Source organism: Crinia signifera, chromosome 8 (assembly GCF_055691185.1).
Source record: "Crinia signifera chromosome 8, ASM5569118v1, whole genome shotgun sequence".
Taxonomy (NCBI): Eukaryota; Metazoa; Chordata; class Amphibia; order Anura; family Myobatrachidae; genus Crinia; species Crinia signifera.
In genome coordinates, this window is record NC_139224.1 from 130626667 (window position 1) to 130648712 (window position 22046).

A 22046-nucleotide genomic window follows, 5' to 3' on the forward strand; every position below is an offset into this window, starting at 1 on the left:
TTAGAATAAGCAATCATCAGGTCACCTTAAAAGACTATGTAGAGGCTTTAGATTTTAGTTATGGCACTTTGGAGGATGAGGAGGATTTGTTAGCTTGATTAATCTGTACTATTAGCATCAAGAACATAGACAAATCTTTAATTATTATAGAGTTGGAATTCTTATACTGCATGCAAATAATATTGTATGTAAAAGATGTTTGTTTGATGTAATTACCAAAATGATATTAATTTAATTTTTAAAATGGAAATGTACTTTAAACTTAATTGTAAAATATTTGTAATTACCCATAGGTAGATCCTTGGTTATCAGAACTGTGAAGAGAGAAGAATTTAGTTATATTTCACATGAAATAGGGATAGAGATAAATATAGTATTTGTGCATAAATAAATTAGTAGATATATTGTATAAATTGGTATTGGTAAAAAAAAACTAATTGCTATTGTTAAAGAATTTGTACTACAAGTAATCGTGGAATGTACAAAATAATATAACCCTATCATGTAGAATGTTGGAAGAGACACTTTTGGGACCCATTTGCTACAATAATCAGTATAAAAGATTAATTAGTGCAAAAATTACTTTAAAAAAAGACTGCATTGGAAATTGTTCCTGAGAGACAGAAACAACATCTATGGTATCTTTTAGTAATAGTGTTGAAGAAGGAGCAACCAATGAAGAGTTAAATGGAGTAGGCGAACCATTTTCTGGGGCTTGCTTCTATGTAGCTAGTAAAAATTTAACATTATGAGTATAAAAGTGTTATCTAAATATATTCTCTTGGATAACATGTGCCAGCTAAAGTAGAGATGCAGATGTGTGAATTGTGGAGAAATGCTGAAATATTCGCACTATGAGGAGAGGCAGTGTCCAGAACAAATGAAGAAAGAGTGGGTAGTTGAAAATGTATGGGAACCTGTGATTGGTGTGATACAATCTATTAGAATAAGCAATCATCAGGTCACCTTAAAAGACTATGTAGAGGCTTTAGATTTTAGTTATGGCACTTTGGAGGATGAGGAGGATTTGTTAGCTTGATTAATCTGTACTATTAGCATCAAGAACATGGACAAATCTTTAATTATTATAGAGTTGGAATTCTTATACTGCATGCAAATAATATTGTAAGTAAAAGATGTTTGTTTGATGTAATTGCCAAAGTGATACTAATTTAATTTTTAAAATGGAAATGTACTTTAAACTTAATTGTAAAACATTTATAATTACTCAGTGGAAGATGCTGGAGGTCCTCCGTTATTAGAACTGTGAAGAGAGGAGAATTTAGTTATATTTCACATGAAATAGGGATATATATATATATATATATATATATATATATATATATATATATATATGTTGTGAACAAACAAATCAGTAGATATATTGTATAACTTGGTATTGGTAAGAGAAAAGATATGCTACTGTTGAAGCATTTATACTACAAGAGATTATAAATTGTACAAAATAATATATCCCTATCATGTAGAATTTTGGAAGAGACAATTTTGAGTCCCATTTGCTACAATAATCAGTGTAAGAGAGTAATTAGTGCAAAAATTACTTCCAAACATGATTGCATTGGAAATTGTCCCTGGAAGACAGAAACAACATCTGCGGTATATTTTAGTAATAGTATTGAAGAAGGAGCAACCAATGAAGAGGATAATGTATAGGGTGAACCATATTCTGGGGCTTGCTTCTATGTAGCTAGTAAAAAATTTAACATTATGAGTATAAAAGTGTCATCTAAGTATATTCTCTTGGATAACATATGTGCCTGCCAACGGAGGTAGAGATGTGTGAATTGTGGAGAAATGCTAAAATATAGCACTAAGAGGAGAGGCAGTGTCCAGAACAAATGAAAAAAGAGTGGGTAGTTGAAAATGTATGGGAACCTGTGATTGGTGTGATACAATCTATTAGAATAAGCAATCATCAGGTCACCTTAAAAGACTATGTAGAGGCTTTAGATTTTAGTTATGGCACTTTGGAGGATGAGGAGGATTTGTTAGCTTGATTAATCTGTACTATTAGCATCAAGAACATAGACAAATCTTTAATTATTATAGAGTTGGAATTCTTATACTGCATGCAAATAATATTGTAAGTAAAAGATGTTTGTTTGATGTAATTGCCAAAGTGATACTAATTTAATTTTTAAAATGGAAATGTACTTTAAACTTAATTGTAAAACATTTATAATTACTCAGTGGAAGATGCTGGAGGTCCTCCGTTATTAGAACTGTGAAGAGAGGAGAATTTAGTTATATTTCACATGAAATAGGGATATATATATATATATATATATATATATATATATATATATATATGTTGTGAACAAATAAATGAGTAGATATATTGTATAACTTGGTATTGGTAAAAGAAAAGATATGCTACTGTTGAAGCATTTATACTACAAGAGATTATAAATTGTACAAAATAATATATCCCTATCATGTAGAATTTTGGAAGAGACAATTTTGAGTCCCATTTGCTACAATAATCAGTGTAAGAGAGTAATTAGTGCAAAAATTACTTCCAAACATGATTGCATTGGAAATTGTCCCTAGAAGACAGAAACAACATCTGAGGTATCTTTTAGTAATAGTATTGAAGAAGGAGCAACCAATGAAGAGGATAATGTATAGGGTGAACCATATTCTGGGGCTTGCTTCTATGTAGCTAGTAAAAATTTAACATTATGAGTATAAAAGTGTCATGTAAGTATATTCTCTTGGATAACATATGTGCCTGCCAACGGAGGTAGAGATGTGTGAATTGTGGAGAAATGCTAAAATATAGCACTAAGAGGAGAGGCAGTGTCCAGAACAAATGAAGAAAGAGTGGGTAGTTGAAAATGTATGGGAACCTGTGATTGGTGTGATACAATCTATTAGAATAAGCAATCATCAGGTCACCTTAAAAGACTATGTAGAGGCTTTAGATTTTAGTTATGGCACTTTGGAGGATGAGGAGGATTTGTTAGCTTGATTAATCTGTACTATTAGCATCAAGAACATAGACAAATCTTTAATTATTATAGAGTTGGAATTCTTATACTGGAAAAATATATAGGACTGTCCCCTAGGGGTCAGAACTGGGGGCGCTAGGTCACGGGTGAGCTTGACCTGCAGCTGCTCAATAACCGGGGTAGTTAGTCCCGTAAACGATAGAAACTGAGAACAAAAATTTGAACAGCGCAATAGCTTTGAGAATCGATATAAAAATTTATTTATCACAATGAATAAAAAGAATAAACAACGGTACAGTTAAAAAGGACTGAAATAATAAAAAACAACAACCATGGATTACGGATAAAAATATGGGGGTCCCCCTGCATGGGGATGGGGTAGGAGAGTCCGTTCCTATATTTCCCTTGGTCTGAATAAATGAAAACTGGGTATAGTTACCACCCTAAAGGGTATAGACTGTCCTCGTCCGAGTGTCCACTTTATCGGCCCAAGATGGCACAAATCACCGATGGTGGGATGTAATTTAGTTGCTCGGATGCTCCAAGGATGGGTATTCAGTAGGTGTATTACCAACACTGGTCTTTTTCATGGAGACGCAATGAGGACAATGTCCCAGATGTTATTTTGTAATTCCAAGGGATGGTTCGGACTGCAATCCAGGGTAGTGGAAATAAAAGCAGGGGGTGCGGATGAGTACCCCAGTAGCGCCCTGACGCGTTTCGCCACTCCAGGTGGCTTTATCAAAGGTGGGTAGCTAGGTCTGTGTGTTTGGGTCTTATATACCCTATAGTGAGGGTCACATGATTCGTTAGTTACTAAGGGATGGTTCGGACTGCAATCCAGGGTAGTGGAAATAAAAGCAGGGGGTGCGGATGAGTACCCCAGTAGCTCCCTGATGCGTTTCGCCACTCCAGGTGGCTTTATCAAAGGTGGGTAGCTTGGTCTGTGTGTTTGGGTCTTATATACCCTATAGTGAGGGTCACATGATTCGTTAGTTACCATCGGGACCAGGTTCGCGCCCAGCTATGCCAATCTCTATATGGGGGAGGTGGAGGAGGAACTCATCTGGGGAGGCGGCTTTGGCGCGAACCTGGTACTATACGGGCGGTACATCGATGACCTGTTTTTCATTTGGGATGGGGACCTTAATTCTGTCACTCATTTCGTTGATTCACTTAATCAGAATGATTATAATTTACATTTTACCTACACCTTTCACCCCACCCATATTTCCTTCCTGGATGTGGCTCTTGAGATCACTGACAACAAAATTACCACAAAGAACTATACTAAAGAAGTGGGAAAATCCTCCTATCTTCACTATAGGAGTGAGCATTACCCCCCTTGGAAGAGGAGCATTCCCAAGGGACAGCTCATTCGTCTAAAAAGAAACTGTTCCAATAACACAGATTTTCTTGAACAAGCCACCGTTATGTCTGCCACTTTTGAAAATAGGGGGTATCCGAAACCCATTATAAATAAAGCATTCAAAGAAGTGTGTGCCCTGGAAAGGAATTCCCTGCTGGAGCCTAAAACAAAAAATACGGATCAACAAAACTTTGGAGAACAAGAGATCTTATATATATCTACATATAATAACTACTGCCCTCAAATAAAATCAATAATTAAGAAAAATTACAATATCCTACGTCAAGACCCACTCTTAATAAATAGAATTCCAGAGAAACCACGTTTTGTATTCAAAAAGAATCGTTCCCTAAAGACCCTTCTGGCTCCCAGCCAATTAAAAACCCTACCCTCGTCGGTAGAGGCCCCGATCTCTTGGCTACCATCCAAACCAAAAGGATTCCACAAATGTGGCGGAACCAGATGCCTCACTTGTTCCCATATCAAAACCACCAAGATCACCCAAATTGAGTATCTGGGTGACATTTACCGTATTGACAGTTTTATAAACTGCAATACGGCATTCGTCATATACATGCTCTCTTGTGGGTGTGGTCTAAAATATGTTGGACGCACCACCAGAAAGATAAAAATCCGTTTTCTTGAACATCGAAGGGGTATACTTAAAGGCCTGGCCACACATTGTATACCACAGCATTTCTCCGAATACCATCAAGGGGACCCTGCCAGTCTGTCCATCATAGGGGTGGAACACATACCCGTAACAAAACGAGGAGGGGACAGATACAGGAGACTCTGTAAACAGGAAGCGTTTTGGATGCATGCCCTCAATACCATCTACCCAGAGGGCCTTAACGAAATGGTAGAACTTAATAATATAATATAGATCAGGAATCAAATTATTATTATTATTATTTATTATTTATCAGTATTTTCATTATTTGATATTGATTATTGTCTACTACTATATATATGTGTATGTATATATATATATATATATATATATATATATACTTCGGTGGTCCGGCACTCCAAATGATAACTGCAATGTCCCGGGTGCCCTCACAAGATAAATAATATAGACGTGCAGAGGTGCGGCACTCCTGGTATGAATGAAGACTCAGAGTCGGGAAGATTCCACAACGTTTCAGTTCATTTAGAACTTTTTTCAAGTGTACAAAGAACAGTAAAAAATCATCTTACCTTTATAGTACATTCACCCAATGTGTGAGCGCGGCAGACTGGGACCGGGACCTCGCACCCGTCCAGGGTTGTCGCATGCTGATGACGTCATCACGTCTCCCGAGACGCGTGACGCTCAGTGTGTGGATAGAGAACCCGTAACCAAGAAACCAAGTAAACAAAACCCCGCAGCAGCCGTCCTGTGCGAGGTCCCGGTCCCAGTCTGCCGCGCTCACACATTGGGTGAATGTACTATAAAGGTAAGATGATTTTTTACTGTTCTTTGTACACTTGAAAAAAGTTCTAAATGAACTGAAACGTTGTGGAATCTTCCCGACTCTGAGTCTTCATTCATACCAGGAGTGCCGCACCTCTGCACGTCTATATATATATATATATATATATATATATATATATATATAAATTTTTTTATATATATACTTTTTTTCTTACTGTTGTTCCAACTTACTCCTGTATACATGTAAAAACAAGGATTCTCTCCCTGTACTTCCCCTGGTCTCCATCTACAGCGCCCCTTTCTCTACCCATCCACTCACTAGTCATCGTATATATCTGTGTTTTTTTATTTTCACTATCTCAAAATTGATCTTATTATTAGTAGATAAATCCCCTAGTGGGGTTTTCTTCATTTAGTCATTTTGTCTTCAGTATTCTGCATCATTATATGTATATTAAAAAAGATTTTTATTTTTATATTTATTTTTCTTTCTTTACAACTCTCTCCATATACTATTTATCGAAACTATTATGCCAAATGTCTAAATTCAGTGTGTCGACTTTAAATTTTTCTATTAAGCAATATATGCACTATAGAATAACCTATGAGGAGAGATATATATACAAACTCTCCCCTTTAAGATATTGATCTCATGTCGCTATATTAATGTACGATTGTGCCTATATATCCTTACTATAATGATGTTTACCTGCCGCTGTGTCCTAGCAACAGGGACGCCATGGGATTCCGGCAGCATAGAAAGGACATAGATCACGTGATGGACGTGACCGCACTAAACAAACCACCCACTATAGTGAGGGATGATACGTAGCCGGACTTCCGATCGCATGTTCCCGCTGCCTAGCAACACCAACTATGTGTCCTGATTAGAGGACGGATCACTTCCGCCCAGACGTCCGGCTGCCTAGCAGCGGGGACATTAGATGTATTACATCATTGTCCGGGCGTCCGGTTGCGTAGCAACAGAGACGCCGGACACACTGTATTACCTACCCTGCACACCAGGTCCCCATAACAACGAAGACCAAAATCAGCAGCACACAGCTGCTGAATACTATCAGCGTCATTGCACGTGTAAAAACGAAACTGAGGCTCCACCATACATGGGCCTAAACACTTAATAACAACATAATTTCTGCTGTTTCTATCATCTGTATTGTAGGAATATACATTTCAGGTTTTGCCTCCTGTTCAATTGTCTGTTTTTATAAATATTACAACATGTTTGATTGTGGTACAGCTGTAACTAACGAATCATGTGACCCTCACTATAGGGTATATAAGACCCAAACACACAGACCTAGCTACCCACCTTTGATAAAGCCACCTGGAGTGGCGAAACGCGTCAGGAAGCTACTGGGGTACTCATCCGCACCCCCTGCTTTTATTTCCACTACCCTGGATTGCAGTCCGAACCATCCCTTGGAATTACAAAATAACATCTGGGACATTGTCCTCATTGCGTCTCCATGAAAAAGACCAGTGTTGGTAATACACCTACTGAATACCCATCCTTGGAGCATCCGAGCAACTAAATTACATCCCACCATCGGTGATTTGTGCCATCTTGGGCCGATAAAGTGGACAATCGGACGAGGACAGTCTATACCCTTTAGGGTGGTAACTATACCCAGTTTTCATTTATTCAGACCAAGGGAAATATAGGAACGGACTCTCCTACCCCATCCCCATGCAGGGGGACCCCCATATTTTTATCCGTAATCCATGGTTGTTGTTTTTTATTATTTCAGTCCTTTTTAACTGTACCGTTGTTTATTCTTTTTATTCATTGTGATAAATAAATTTTTATATCGATTCTCAAAGCTATTGCGGAATTCTTATACTGCATGCAAATAATATTGTATGTAAAAGATGTTTGTTTGATGTAATTGCCAAAATTATACTAATTTAATTTTTAAAATGGAAATGTACTTTAAACTTAATTGTAAAATATTTGTAATTACCCATAGGTAGATCCTTGGTTATTAGAACTGTGAAGAGAGAAGAATTTAGTTGTATTTCACATGAAATAGGGATAGAGATAAATATAGTATTTGTGCATAAATAAATTAGTAGATATATTGTATAAATTGGTATTGGTAAAAAAAACTAATTGCTTTTGTTAAAGAATTTGTACTACAAGTAATCGTGGAATGTACAAAATAATATAACCCTATCATGTAGAATGTTGGAAGAGACACTTTTGGGACCCATTTGCTACAATAATCAGTATAAAAGAATAATTAGTGCAAAAATTACTATAAAAAAAGACTGCATTGGAAATTGTTCCTGAGAGACAGAAACAACATCTATAGTATCTTTTAGTAATAGTGTTGAAGAAGGAGCAACCAATGAAGAGTTAAATGGAGTAGGCGAACCATATTCTGGGGCTTGCTTCTATGTAGCTAGTAAAAATGTAACATTATGAGTATAAAAGTGTTATCTAAATATATTCTCTTGGATAACATGTGCCAGCTGAGGTAGAGATGTGTGAATTGTGGAGAAATGCTGAAATATAGCACTATGAGGAGAGGCAGTGTCCAGAACAAATGAAGAAAGAGTGGGTAGTTGAAAATGTATGGGAACCTGTGATTGATGTGATAAAATCTATTAGAATAAGCAATCATCAGGTCACCTTAAAAGACTATGTAGAGGCTTTAGATTTTAGTTATGGCACTTTGGAGGATGAGGAGGATTTGTTAGCTTGATTAATCTGTACTATTAGCATCAAGAACATGGACAAATCTTTAATTATTATAGAGTTGGAATTCTTATACTGCATGCAAAGAATATTGTACGTAAAAGATGTTTGTTTGATGTAATTGCCAAAGTGATACTAATTTAATTTTTAAAATGGAAATGTACTTTAAACTTAATTGTAAAACATTTATAATTACTCAGTGGAAGATGCTGGAGGTCCTCCGTTATTAGAACTGTGAAGAGAGGAGAATTTAGTTATATCTCACATGAAATAGGGATATATATATATATATATATGTTGTGAACAAATAAATGAGTAGATATATTGTATAACTTGGTATTGGTAAAAGAAAAGATATGCTACTGTTGAAGCATTTATACTACAAGAGATTATAAATTGTACAAAATAATATATCCCTATCATGTAGAATTTTGGAAGATACAATTTTGAGTCCCATTTGCTACAATAATCAGTGTAAGAGAGTAATTAGTGCAAAAATTACTTCCAAACATGATTGCATTGGAAATTGTCCCTGGAAGACAGAAACAACATCTGCGGTATCTTTTAGTAAAAGTATTGAAGAAGGAGCAACCAATGAAGAGGATAATGTATAGGGTGAACCATATTCTGGGGCTTGCTTCTATGTAGCTAGTAAAAATTTAACATTATGAGTATAAAAGTGTCATCTAAGTATATTCTCATGGATAACATATGTGCCTGCCAACGGAGGTAGAGATGTGTGAATTGTGGAGAAATGCTAAAATATAGCACTAAGAGGAGAGGCAGTGTCCAGAACAAATGAAGAAAGAGTGGGTAGTTGAAAATGTATGGGAACCTGTGATTGGTGTGATACAATCTATTAGAAGAAGCAATCATCAGATCACCTTAAAAGACTATGTAGAGGCTTTAGATTTTAGTTATGGCACTTTGGAGGATGAGGAGGATTTGTTAGCTTGATTAATCTGTACTATTAGCATCAAGAACATAGACAAATCTTTAATTATTATAGAGTTGGAATTCTTATACTGCATGCAAATAATATTGTATGTAAAAGATGTTTGTTTGATGTAATTGCCAAAATGATACTAATTTAATTTTTAAAATGGAAATGTACTTTAAACTTAATTGTAAAATATTTGTAATTACCCATAGGTAGATCCTTGGTTATCAGAACTGTGAAGAGAGAAGAATTTAGTTATATTTCACATGAAATAGGGATAGAGATAAATATAGTATTTGTGCATAAATAAATTAGTAGATATATTGTATAAATTGGTATTGGTAAAAAAACTAATTGCTACTGTTAAAGAATTTGTACTACAAGTAATCGTGGATTGTACAAAATAATATAACCCTATCATGTAGAATGTTGGAAGAGACACTTTTGGGACCCATTTGCTACAATAATCAGTATAAAAGATTAATTAGTGCAAAAATTACTTTAAAAAAAGATTGCATTGGAAATTGTCCCTGAGAGACAGAAACAACATCTATGGTATCTTTTAGTAATAGTGTTGAAGAAGGAGCAACCAATGAAGAGTTAAATGGAGTAGGTGAACCATATTCTGGGGCTTGCTTCTATGTAGCTAGTAAAAATTTAACATTATGAGTATAAAAGTGTTATCTAAGTATATTCTCTTGGATAACATGTGCCAGCTGAGGTAGAGATGTGTGAATTGTGGAGAAATGCTGAAATATAGCACTATGAGGAGAGGCACTGTCCAGAACAAATGAAGAAAGAGTGGGTAGTTGAAAATGTATGGGAACCTGTGATTGGTGTGATACAATCTATTAGAATAAGCAATCATCAGGTCACCTTAAAAGACTATGTAGAGCAGGGGTCTTCAACCTTTAAGACAGTGTGGGTCACATTAAAAAATTCAACGAAGCCCGAGGGCCACTAAGCTCTACTGTGGTATTTAGCACAGCTCTTAATAGATAGACAGCACAGCCCCCGCATAGATAGTTGGCACAGCTGCCCATACACATAAACCCTGCCCCCAATATATAGTCTGCACCAGGGCTATTTCTAAAAAATTAGGGTCCCAGTACGAACAGAATAAAAAATGCAGCCCCCCCCCATGCATAATTTGGTATTTAAGAAATTGCGTGCGCCTATGGCACTCCCAAATTGGGGTGTGGTCTAATTATAAGAGTGTGAACTAGCAGGAAAAAAAATTACCTGACATCTCACTTTTGCAACCTGCATGACCAGACACATTATGCCTCACATCATGATGCCCATTGCACCTTGCACTATAAGGCCCCCAATACTCCTGCTTATGCATATGATGCCCCCAGCAGTGCCTCTCACAAAATGCCACCAGTAGTGTCCCTCATAAAATGCCACCAGTAGTGTCCCTCACAAAATGCCCTAGTATTGCCCTCCATAGTCAGCACTGAATTGCGCAGCATGCCAGCCCTCCCTTAGTCAGCACCACATTGCACTGCCAGCCCCCCTCCCCTATAGTCAGCACCCTCCCCATACACAGGGCCACATTGCACTGCCATCCCCCCTCCCCCATAGTCAGCACCCTCCCCATACACAGGCCACATTGCACTGCCAGCCCCCCTCCCCCATAGTCAGCACCTTCCCCATACACAGGGCCACATTGCACTGCCAGCCCCCCTCCCCCATAGTCAGCACCCTCCCCATACACAGGCCACATTGCACTGCCAGCCCCCCTCCCCGATAGTCAGCACCCTCCCCATACACAGGGCCACATTGCACTGCCAGCCCCCCCTCTCCCCTAGTCAGCACCGCAGTAGCTAGCCAGCATCACCCTCTCATGAGGCACTTGCCTTAGTGTCCCTTGCAGAGGTCTCCTTCAGAGGGCTGCTGCTGGCGGCGTCGGCTGTCATAACAGCCAAGGAGCAGGCAGGGACAGGTGCGCGGCTGCCTGCGGTTGTCACACTCACTCAGTCTCCCGGCTGTCTGAAAGGGCACGGGCGGGACGGGTGCACGGCGTCAGGAAGTACACAATGCGCATGTTCGCGCACAGTCCCACCCGCCCCAGCCAGCACATCCACCTCCGCAGCGTCCCACTGCTAAGGGGACAGCTCGCGGAAGGATTTTAAGGGGACAGCGCGTGGAAGGAGTTTTTTTTTAAATCAGCACGGCATTTAATTAAAAAAACGCAATTCACTGGCGGGCCACGTAAAACAACTCGGCGGGCCACTCGTGGCCCGCGGGCCATGGGTTGAAGACCCCTGATGTAGAGGCTTTAGATTTTAGTTATGGCACTTTGGAGGATGAGGAGGATTTGTTAGCTTGATTAATCTGTACTATTAGCATCAAGAACATAGACAAATCTTTAATTATTATAGAATTGGAATTCTTATACTGCATGCAAATAATATTGTATGTAAAAGATGATTGTTTGATGTAATTGCCAAAATGATACTAATTTAATTTTTAAAATGGAAATGTACTTTAAACTTAATTGTAAAATATTTGTAATTACCCATAGGTAGATCCTTGGTTATCAGAACTGTGAAGAGAGAAGAATTTAGTTATATTTCACATGAAAAAGGGATAGAGATAAATATAGTATTTGTGCATAAATAAATTAGTAGATATATTGTATAAATTGGTATTGGTAAAAAAAACTAATTGCTATTGTTAAAGAATTTGTACTACAAGTAATCGTGGAATGTACAAAATAATATAACCCTATCATGTAGAATGTTGGAAGAGACACTTTTGGGACCCATTTGCTACAATAATCAGTATAAAAGATTAATTAGTGCAAAAATTACTTTAAAAAAAGACTGCATTGGAAATTGTTCCTGAGAGACAGAAACAACATCTATGGTATCTTTTAGTAATAGTGTTGTAGAAGGAGCAACCAATGAAGAGTTAAATTGAGTAGGCGAACCATATTCTGGGGCTTGCTTCTATGTAGCTAGTAAAAATGTAACATTATGAGTATAAAAGTGTTATCTAAATATATTCTCTTGGATAACATGTGCCAGCTGAGGTAGAGATGCAGATGTGTGAATTGTGGAGAAATGCTGAAATATTAGCACTATGAGGAGAGGCAGTGTCCAGAACAAATGAAGAAAGAGTGGGTAGTTGAAAATGTATGGGAACCTGTGATTGGTGTGATACAATCTATTAGAATAAGCAATCATCAGGTCACCTTAAAAGACTATGTAGAGGCTTTAGATTTTAGTTATGGCACTTTGGAGGATGAGGAGGATTTGTTAGCTTGGTTAATCTGTACTATTAGCATCAAGAACATGGACAAATCTTTAATTATTATAGAGTTGGAATTCTTATACTGCATGCAAATAATATTGTAAGTAAAAGATGTTTGTTTGATGTAATTGCCAAAGTGATACTAATTTAATTTTTAAAATGGAAATGTACTTTAAACTTAATTGTAAAACATTTATAATTACTCAGTGGAAGATGCTGGAGGTCCTCCGTTATTAGAACTGTGAAGAGAGGAGAATTTAGTTATATTTCACATGAAATAGGGATATATATATATATATATATATATATATATATATATATATATATGTTGTGAACAAACAAATGAGTAGATATATTGTATAACTTCGTATTGGTAAGAGAAAAGATATGCTACTGTTGAAGCATTTATACTACAAGAGATTATAAATTGTACAAAATAATATATCCCTATCATGTAGAATTTTGGAAGAGACAATTTTGAGTCCCATTTGCTACAATAATCAGTGTAAGAGAGTAATTTGTGCAAAAATTACTTCCAAACATGATTGCATTGGAAATTGTCCCTGGAAGACAGAAACAACATCTGCGGTATCTTTTAGTAATAGTATTGAAGAAGGAGCAACCAATGAAGAGGATAATGTATAGGGTGAACCATATTCTGGGGCTTGCTTCTATGTAGCTAGTAAAAATTTAACATTATGAGTATAAAAGTGTCATCTAAGTATATTCTCTTGGATAACATATGTGCCTGCCAACGGAGGTAGAGATGTGTGAATTGTGGAGAAATGCTAAAATATAGCACTAAGAGGAGAGGCAGTGTCCAGAACAAATGAAAAAAAGAGTGGGTAGTTGAAAATGTATGGGAACCTGTGATTGGTGTGATACAATCTATTAGAATAAGCAATCATCAGGTCACCTTAAAAGACTATGTAGAGGCTTTAGATTTTAGTTATGGCACTTTGGAGGATGAGGAGGATTTGTTAGCTTGATTAATCTGTACTATTAGCATCAAGAACATAGACAAATCTTTAATTATTATAGAGTTGGAATTCTTATACTGCATGCAAATAATATTGTATGTAAAAGATGTTTGTTGGATGTAATTGCCAAAATGATACTAATTTAATTTTTAAAATGGAAATGTACTTTAAACTTAATTGTAAAATATTTGTAATTACCCATAGGTAGATCCTTGGTTATCAGAACTGTGAAGAGAGAAGAATTTAGTTATATTTCACATGAAATAGGGATAGAGATAAATATAGTATTTGTGCATAAATAAATTAGTAGATATATTGTATAAATTGGTATTGGTAAAAAAAACTAATTGCTATTGTTAAAGAATTTGTACTACAAGTAATCGTGGAATGTACAAAATAATATAACCCTATCATGTAGAATGTTGGAAGAGACACTTTTGGGACCCATTTGCTACAATAATCAGTATAAAAGATTAATTAGTGCAAAAATTACTTTAAAAAAAAGATTGCATTGGAAATTGTCCCTGAGAGACAGAAACAACATCTATGGTATATTTTAGTAATAGTGTTGAAGAAGGAGCAACCAATGAAGAGTTAAATGGAGTAGGTGAACCATATTCTGGGGCTTGCTTCTATGTAGCTAGTAAAAATGTAACATTATGAGTATAAAAGTGTTATCTAAGTATATTCTCTTTGATAACATGTGCCAGCTGAGGTAGAGATGTGTGAATTGTGGAGAAATGCTGAAATATAGCACTATGAGGAGAGGCAGTGTCCAGAACAAATGAAGAAAGAGTGGGTAGTTGAAAATGTATGGGAACCTGTGATTGGTGTGATACAATCTATTAGAAGAAGCAATCATCAGATCACCTAAAAGACAATGTAGAGGCTTTAGATTTTAGTTATGGCACCATGGAGAATGAGGAGGATTTGTTAGCTTGATTAATCTGTACTATTAGCATCAAGAACATGGAAAAATCTTTCATTATTATAGAGTTGATACAGTAGATTATTTGATCATTTTGTCAATGAAAGATGCCAAATATAAATGTATATGCAATGTGGAGTGACCAGTGATCTTAGGTGGTCTAATCTTAGGGGCCCAACTGAATACCAATAGTCAAATGAGCTTTATCTTTAATTACTATAGAGTTGGAATTTCTATACTGCATGCAGAAAATATAGTGTATATATACGGATTGATTGATTGATTGATTGATTGATTGATTGAAAGATAGAAATAAAGAAAGATAGATAGATATGGTTTATTTTAAAAGTTAAATTTATGAGGAATTATTATACTGCATGCAAAGAATATTGTATGTAAAATATGTTTGTTTGATGTAATTGCCAAAGTGATACTAATTTAACTTTTAAAATGTAAAATGTACTTTAAACTTAATTGTAAAATATTTGTAATTACCCATAGGTAGATCCTTGGTTATTAGAACTGTGAAGAGAGAAAAATGTAGTTATATTTCACATGAAATAGGGATAGAGATAAATATAGTATTTGTGCATAAATAAATTAGTAGATATATTGTATAAATTGGTATTGGTAAAAAAACTAATTGCTACTGTTAAAGAATTTGTACTACAAGTAATCGTGGATTGTACAAAATAATATAACCCTATCATGTAGAATGTTGGAAGAGACACTTTTGGGACCCATTTGCTACAATAATCAGTATAAAAGATTAATTAGTGCAAAAATTACTTTAAAAAAAGATTGCATTGGAAATTGTCCCTGAGAGACAGAAACAACATCTATGGTATCTTTTAGTAATAGTGTTGAAGAAGGAGCAACCAATGAAGAGTTAAATGGAGTAGGTGAACCATATTCTGGGGCTTGCTTCTATGTAGCTAGTAAAAATTTAACATTATGAGTATAAAAGTGTTATCTAAGTATATTCTCTTTGATAACATGTGCCAGCTGAGGTAGAGATGTGTGAATTGTGGAGAAATGCTGAAATATAGCACTATGAGGAGAGGCACTGTCCAGAACAAATGAAGAAAGAGTGGGTAGTTGAAAATGTATGGGAACCTGTGATTGGTGTGATACAATCTATTAGAATAAGCAATCATCAGGTCACCTTAAAAGACTATGTAGAGGCTTTAGATTTTAGTTATGGCACTTTGGAGGATGAGGAGGATTTGTTAGCTTGATTAATCTGTACTATTAGCATCAAGAACATAGACAAATCTTTAATTATTATAGAGTTGGAATTCTTATACTGCATGCAAATAATATTGTATGTAAAAGATGTTTGTTTGATGTAATTGCCAAAATGATACTAATTTAATTTTTAAAATGGAAATGTACTTTAAACTTAATTGTAAAATATTTGTAATTACCCATAGGTAGATCCTTGGTTATCAGAACTGTGAAGAGAGAAGAATTTAGTTATATTTCACATGAAAAAGGGATAGAGATAAATATAGTATTTGTGCATAAATAAATGAGTAGAAATATTGTATAACTTGGTATTGGTAAAAAAACAAATTGCTACTGTTAAAGAATTTGTACTACAAGTAATCGTGGATTGTACAAAATAATATAACCCTATTATGTAGAATGTTGGAAGAGACACTTTTGGGACCCATTTGCTACAATAATCAGTATAAAAGATTAATTAGTGCAAAAATTACTTTAAAAAAAGATTGCATTGGAAATTGTCCCTGAGAGACAGAAACAACATCTATGGTATCTTTTAGTAATAGTGTTGAAGAAGGAGCAACCAATGAAGAGTTAAATGGAGTAGGTGAACCATATTCTGGGGCTTGCTTCTATGTAGCTAGTAAAAATGTAACATTATGAGTATAAAAGTGTTATCTAAGTATATTCTCTTTGATAACATGTGCCAGCTGAGGTAGAGATGTGTGAATTGTGGAGAAATGCTGAAATATAGCACTATGAGGAGAGGCACTGTCCAGAACAAATGAAGAAAGAGTGGGTAGTTGAAAATGTATGGGAACCTGTGATTGGTGTGATACAATCTATTAGAATAAGCAATCATCAGGTCACCTTAAAAGACTATGTAGAGGCTTTAGATTTTAGTTATGGCACTTTGGAGGATGAGGAGGATTTGTTAGCTTGATTAATCTGTACTATTAGCATCAAGAACATAGACAAATCTTTAATTATTATAGAGTTGGAATTCTTATACTGCATGCAAATAATATTGTATGTAAAAGATGTTTGTTTGATGTAATTGCCAAAATGATACTAATTTAATTTTTAAAATGGAAATGTACTTTAAACTTAATTGTAAAATATTTGTAATTACCCATAGGTAGATCCTTGGTTATCAGAACTGTGAAGAGAGAAGAATTTAGTTATATTTCACATGAAAAAGGGATAGAGATAAATATAGTATTTGTGCATAAATAAATTAGTAGATATATTGTATAAATTGGTATTGGTAAAAAAAACTAATTGCTATTGTTAAAGAATTTGTACTACAAGTAATCGTGGCATGTACAAAATAATATAACCCTATCATGTAGAATGTTGGAAGAGACACTTTTGGGACCCATTTGCTACAATAATCAGTATAAAAGATTAATTAGTGCAAAAATTACTTTAAAAAAAGACTGCATTGGAAATTGTTCCTGAGAGACAGAAACAACATCTATGGTATCTTTTAGTAATAGTGTTGTAGAAGGAGCAACCAATGAAGAGTTAAATTGAGTAGGCGAACCATATTCTGGGGCTTGCTTCTATGTAGCTAGTAAAATGTAACATTATGAGTATAAAAGTGTTATCTAAATATATTCTCTTGGACAACATGTGCCAGCTGAGGTAGAGATGCAGATGTGTGAATTGTGGAGAAATGCTGAAATATTAGCACTATGAGGAGAGGCAGTGTCCAGAACAAATGAAGAAAGAGTGGGTAGTTGAAAATGTATGGGAACCTGTGATTGGTGTGATACAATCTATTAGAATAAGCAATCATCAGGTCACTTTAAAAGACTATGTAGAGGCTTTAGATTTTAGTTATGGCACTTTCGAGGATGAGGAGGATTGTTAGCTTGGTTAATCTGTACTATTAGCATCAAGAACATGGACAAATCTTTAATTATTATAGAGTTGGAATTCTTATACTGCATGCAAATAATATTGTAAGTAAAAGATGTTTGTTTGATGTAATTGCCAAAGTGATACTAATTTAATTTTTAAAATGGAAATGTACTTTAAACTTAATTGTAAAACATTTATAATTACTCAGTGGAAGATGCTGGAGGTCCTCCGTTATTAGAACTGTGAAGAGAGGAGAATTTAGTTATATTTCACATGAAATAGGGATATATATATATATATATATATATATATATATATATATATATATATGTTGTGAACAAACAAATGAGTAGATATATTGTATAACTTGGTATTGGTAAGAGAAAAGATATGCTACTGTTGAAGCATTTATACTACAAGAGATTATAAATTGTACAAAATAATATATCCCTATCATGTAGAAATTTGGAAGAGACAATTTTGAGTCCCATTTGCTACAATAATCAGTGTAAGAGAGTAATTAGTGCAAAAATTACTTCCAAACATGATTGCATTGGAAATTGTCCCTGGAAGACAGAAACAACATCTGCTGTATCTTTTAGTAATAGTATTGAAGAAGGAGCAACCAATGAAGAGGATAATGTATAGGGTGAACCATATTCTGGGGCTTGCTTCTATGTAGCTAGTAAAAATTTAACATTATGAGTATAAAAGTGTCATCTAAGTATATTCTCTTGGATAACATATGTGCCTGCCAACGGAGGTAGAGATGTGTGAATTGTGGAGAAATGCTAAAATATAGCACTAAGAGGAGAGGCAGTGTCCAGAACAAATGAAAAAAGAGTGGGTAGTTGAAAATGTATGGGAACCTGTGATTGGTGTGATACAATCTATTAGAATAAGCAATCATCAGGTCACCTTAAAAGACTATGTAGAGGCTTTAGATTTTAGTTATGGCACTTTGGAGGATGAGGAGGATTTGTTAGCTTGATTAATCTGTACTATTAGCATCAAGAACATAGACAAATCTTTAATTATTATAGAGTTGGAATTCTTATACTGCATGCAAATAATATTGTATGTAAAAGATGTTTGTTTGATGTAATTGCCAAAATGATACTAATTTAATTTTTAAAATGGAAATGTACTTTAAACTTAATTGTAAAATATTTGTAATTACCCATAGGTAGATCCTTGGTTATCAGAACTGTGAAGAGAGAAGAATTTAGTTATATTTCACATGAAATAGGGATAGAGATAAATATAGTATTTGTGCATAAATAAATTAGTAGATATATTGTATAAATTGGTATTGGTAAAAAAAACTAATTGCTATTGTTAAAGAATTTGTACTACAAGTAATCGTGGAATGTACAAAATAATATAACCCTATCATGTAGAATGTTGGAAGAGACACTTTTGGGACCCATTTGCTACAATAATCAGTATAAAAGATTAATTAGTGCAAAAATTAATTTAAAAAAAGACTGCATTGGAAATTGTTCCTGAGAGACAGAAACAACATCTATGGTATCTTTTAGTAATAGTGTTGAAGAAGGAGCAACCAATGAAGAGTTAAATGGAGTAGGCGAACCATATTCTGGGGCTTGCTTCTATGTAGCTAGTAAAAATGTAACATTATGAGTATAAAAGTGTTACCTAAATATATTCTCTTGGATAACATGTGCCAGCTAAAGTAGAGATGCAGATGTGTGAATTGTGGAGAAATGCTGAAATATTAGCACTATGAGGAGAGGCAGTGTCCAGAACAAATGAAGAAAGAGTGGGTAGTTGAAAATGTATATGAACCTGTGATTGGTGTGATACAATCTATTAGAATAAGCAATCATCAGGTCACCTTAAAAGACTATGTAGAGGCTTTAGATTTTAGTTATGGCACTTTGGAGGATGAGGAGGATTTGTTAGCTTGATTGATCTGTACTATTAGCATCAAGAACATGGACAAATCTTTAATTATTATAGAGTTGGAATTCTTATACTGCATGCAAATAATATTGTAAGTAAAAGATGTTTGTTTGATGTAATTGCCAAAGTGATACTAATTTAATTTTTAAAATGGAAATGTACTTTAAACTTAATTGTAAAACATTTATAATTACTCAGTGGAAGATGCTGGAGGTCCTCCGTTATTAGAACTGTGAAGAGAGGAGAATTTAGTTATATTTCACATGAAATAGGGATATATATATATATATATATATATATATATATATATATGTTGTGAACAAATAAATGAGTAGATATATTGTATAACTTGGTATTGGTAAAAGAAAAGATATGCTACTGTTGAAGCATTTATACTACAAGAGATTATAAATTGTACAAAATAATATATCCCTATCATGTAGAATTTTGGAAGAGACAATTTTGAGTCCCATTTGCTACAATAATCAGTGTAAGAGAGTAATTAGTGCAAAAATTACTTCCAAACATGATTGCATTGGAAATTGTCCCTAGAAGACAGAAACAACATCAGCGGTATCTTTTAGTAATAGTATTGAAGAAGGAGCAACCAATGAAGAGGATAAGGTATAGGGTGAACCATATTCTGGGGCTTGCTTCTATGTAGCTAGTAAAAATTTAACATTATGAGTATAAAAGTGTCATCTAAGTATATTCTCTTGGATAACATATGTGCCTGCCAACGGAGGTAGAGATGTGTGAATTGTGGAGAAATGCTAAAATATAGCACTAAGAGGAGAGGCAGTGTCCAGAACAAATGAAGAAAGAGTGGGTAGTTGAAAATGTATGGGAACCTGTGATTGGTGTGATACAATCTATTAGAATAAGCAATCATCAGGTCACCTTAAAAGACTATGTAGAGGCTTTAGATTTTAGTTATGGCACTTTGGAGGATGAGGAGGATTTGTTAGCTTGATTAATCTGTACTATTAGCATCAAGAACATAGACAAATCTTTAATTATTATAGAGTTGGAATTCTTATACTGCATGCAAATAATATTGTATGTAAAAGATGTTTGTTTGATGTAATTGCCAAAATGATACTAATTTAATTTTTAAAATGGAAATGTACTTTAAACTTAATTGTAAAATATTTGTAATTACCCATAGGTAGATCCTTGGTTATTAGAACTGTGAAGAGAGAAGAATTTAGTTATATTTCACATGAAATAGGGATAGAGATAAATATAGTATTTGTGCATAAATAAATTAGTAGATATATTGTATAAATTGGTATTGGTAAAAAAAAACTAATTGCTTTTGTCAAAGAATTTGTACTACAAGTAATCGTGGAATGTACAAAATAATATAACCCTATCATGTAGAATGTTGGAAGAGACACTTTTGGGACCCATTTGCTACAATAATCAGTATAAAAGATTAATTAGTGCAAAAATTACTATAAAAAAAGACTGCATTGGAAATTGTTCCTGAGAGACAGAAACAACATCTATAGTATCTTTTAGTAATAGTGTTGAAGAAGGAGCAACCAATGAAGAGTTAAATGGAGTAGGCGAACCATATTCTGGGGCTTGCTTCTATGTAGCTAGTAAAAATGTAACATTATGAATATAAAAGTGTTATCTAAATATATTCTCTTGGATAACATGTGCCAGCTAAAGTAGAGATGCAGATGTGTGAATTGTGGAGAAATGCTGAAATATTAGCACTATGAGGAGAGGCAGTGTCCAGAACAAATGAACAAAGAGTGGGTAGTTGAAAATGTATGGGAACCTGTGATTGGTGGGATACAATCTATTAGAATAAGCAATCATCAGGTCACCTTAAAAGACTATGTAGAGGCTTTAGATTTTAGTTATGGCACTTTGGAGGATGAGGAGGATTTGTTAGCTTGATTAATCTGTACTATTAGCATCAAGAACATGGACAAATCTTTAATTATTATAGAGTTGGAATTCTTATACTGCATGCAAATAATATTGTAAGTAAAAGATGTTTGTTTGATGTAATTGCCAAAGTGATACTAATTTAATTTTTAAAATGGAAATGTACTTTAAACTTAATTGTAAAACATTTATAATTACTCAGTGGAAGATGCTGGAGGTCCTCCGTTATTAGAACTGTGAAGAGAGAAGAATTTAGTTATATTTCACATGAAATAGGGATATATATATATATATATATATATATATATATAAAAGAAGGAAGAAATGGACGCTCCAATAGTGTATTACCACTTATGTTTAAAAACAATTTATTGGTATAAAACAGAACAAATAGATGGGGTCACGTACCGCAGCATGAGGCTGTTACCTGCCGCTGGCTTAACAGCATGAACCGAGTACTCAGTACTCACAAAAGTAGGAGAGGTTACACTCCGCACTCAGCTCCGTTACAGCCAGGGCCGGTGCTAGGG